Source organism: Delphinus delphis, chromosome 3 (assembly GCF_949987515.2).
Source record: "Delphinus delphis chromosome 3, mDelDel1.2, whole genome shotgun sequence".
Classification (NCBI taxonomy): Eukaryota; Metazoa; Chordata; class Mammalia; order Artiodactyla; family Delphinidae; genus Delphinus; species Delphinus delphis.
The window spans coordinates 169,206,325-169,209,575 of record NC_082685.1 but is presented as its reverse complement, the minus strand read 5'-3'; positions in this window follow the sequence as shown (position 1 = coordinate 169,209,575).

The following is a 3,251-nucleotide window of genomic DNA, read 5'->3' as shown; positions in this document are numbered from 1 at the left end:
GAACAAGGCTGGGACTTAGCTAAGGACATCCCCTCATGTCCCGGTCACAGTGACTGGTCAGAGGGGCCATGTGACAACGCTGGGTCAATGGCTCTGAAACCCAGCAATTTTATTCGGGGAAGAGGTGCACCTTTCCATAGGGGCTGGGCAAGATGACAGAAGGTGAGCCTGGAGCAACGGGATCCTCCTTTGCCTCCAAGTGTGAAGATCACACTTGTGTGTAAGCCAACTGGAGGCAAACAGACCCAGGAGAAGAAGGGAGCAAGAACATTAGCAGATGACTCGTTTATTTGTGCCTTTAGGTGTCTGCATCCCAGATCCTCTATCTGCATGGTAAGTGCACTTGCTTCTTGCTTTAACCGGTTGGAGGTGATCTTCTGACTTGACCTAGGATCATCCTGACTACTGTAGTCCTTTCCCCTTTATCTGAATCCCCTGGGAACCAGTGCTTGCAGAGGGATCTCAGGCAAGAAGAAACTGCTCCCTGACCTATAAAGACCTTGAATGCCAAATGGAAGCCTTTGATAAGCTAGACAGATGTGAGAAATTTTTTCAATAACGGTATCAGATATTTACCAAACTTGTAGATTTTCCACCAAAAGCTAAACTTTGCTGCCTTGCATCCTCTTCTCCTCACATGACCTGTTTAAGGATCCTAAAGCAGTGGTGTTTACGTTTATTCACGGGTTATCAAAATACCACAGCACATCCCTGTTGGGGAGGTGTGGTGGGGGTGTAGAACATTCCAGAGACTTTGTGCTACCGAAACACAAGAGGCTTCAGCTTTCTTGCTCTGCCCCATGCAGCGAGGTCAACACAGTAGGGACACGTCAACAGGAAGCAGTCCCTTCACCTTGGTCGCTGCGGCTTGAGAGTTAATATAAGACTTTCCATCAGAGGAGCCCTGCCCTCAGGGTCTGGCCACAGCACAGCGCGGTCAAGGTGAGTGATGTGATCAGCAAAAAGAAGACTTCCCAACTTCACTTTACTAATGCTCATAATCAGGATTTGCCAAATGGAAGAGGCAGTGAGGGAGAACAGACAGGCCGTGGGGACACTGAGGGCCTCCAACCACCCACCACGTCCCAGAAATCACTTTGCTCCTCTGCTATTTCTGCATCCCTTGGAAATGATGGCAGTGGTGCTTTTGTGGTTGTTAGTTTATTGAGAGAATTATGATAACTGTAAACTGGTTATTTCATCCAGGCTGGGTGCAGGGTGGTCACATAAAGTTGTGATACACAGAACAAACACTGTTACGCTCACGAGGTTGAGCTACTTTTTCTCAATCTCACCCTGAAAAGTGTATAAATTGGGACAGCCATGCAGCAAGACTAGAATAACACCAGGTTTTTAAAAGACCCTTTTAATTACTAAAGTAGTAAATGTGTATGTTCACTTTTTTGGTAGTTTTTCATTTTCTTCAACAAATGATTCATGCAAAATATCTCAAATTGCAAGAAATCATTGAAGGTCGGTGCAACAATTTTAGACGCACAGGTGAATGATTTAAAGTCACCTAAGCTCCAACTGTGAATGTGCATCAGTCATTATCTCTATTTAAACAAGATGAAATAACAGCAGATGAATAGGTGCCGCACAACTGTTTTGAGTGGTTAAACCGTGATGATCAACCGGTCTTCACGGTCACTCACAGTGACAGGCCATTGCATTTCCCTCATCATCTGGGTTTGCCTGGAAAAGTGAATAAGGGCCATTCAGCCAACCGTTTAGCTAATTAATCCCTCTGAGTTCTAACCCAAGGGCTCCACCCTTCCCTCTCACTCATGCTAGAATTCCCTAAGAGGTTTCTTCTTAGTGAACAACCACACAGGAAAGCATCTCTTATTCACTCACCCTAAGCCCCATTTGTGGTCCTGCCTCTTCCACAACCTCCAATCCCTAAATCTCTGGTTCTTTTTCTACCCATTCCTCTGCAAACTTCAAGTGGTTTCTATGTGGGAGTTCATAACCAGGTGTTGTTGGAAAAGCAGGGTGGAATATTTGCTTCTTGTCTTTTTCATGTTTGTGTTTTCTTTTGAATAGGTAATATATGAACATTTTTCAAAAAATCCAATGGCTCTGGAGAGGAGGCAGTTAAGATGCAATCTCCTGCCCACACATCATGGAACCGCCAAGCGCTTTCCTCTACAGATGTATATCTTCCATTGCTAGTCTTAAGTCTGAAAATATCTTTAAAGCAGACTCCTAGAAGTGGAACTGCTGGATAAAAGGGCCCAAGTGTTTAGATACATGAACCCCAATATTCACAGCAGCACTATTCACAATAGTCATGACACGGAAACAACCTAAATGTCCATTGCTCGATGAAAGGATAAAGAAGATGTGGTATATATCAATATATAAACAATGGAATATTACTCAGTCATAAAAATAATGAAATAATGTCATTTGCAGCAACATAGATGGACCTAGAGATTATCATACTAAGTGAAGAAAGTCAGACAGAGAAAGAAATATCATATTATATCACTTATACGTGAAATCTAAAAGAAGGATACAAATGACCTTATTTACAAAACAGAAATAGACTCACAGACATGGTAAACAAACTCATGGTTACCAAAGGGTGGGAGGGATAAATTAAGAGTTTGGGGTTAAAATATACACACTACTATATATAAAATAGATAACCTACAAGGACCTACTGTATAGCACAGGGAACTATATACAATATCTTGTAATAACTTATAATGGAAGAGAATGTTAAAAAATAATATATATATATATATATACATATATGTAAAACTGAATCATTTTACTGTACAACTGAAACTAACACAACATTGTAAATCCACTATATTTCAATAAAACATTTTAAAATAAAGAAGTTAGGGTACATGTAGACAAATTACCTTCTACATATTATATCAGCTGATACTTAAAATAAATGTGCAAGGGTGGATGTTTCTCCACATTCACCAAGAAAATGTTTTCAAACTTTTAAATCTTTGCTGATCTGATCATGTGAGAAGAGATATTTTAATTTCATTTTCCATTTATTTTTAATGAATAATTTGACTATGTTTCACATATTTTTAAATATTCATGTTTCTTTTTCTAAAACTCTTTACATTCTTTGATATGTTTTTCACTGTGTTAGTCTTTGTACTACTGATATATGGAATTTTCTTTTGTTTTATCCCTTTTGATATTAGTTATTAATATTTTCCCCCATTTGTTACTTGGCTTTTGACTTTGTTGATGGTATTTTTAAACTACTTATATTT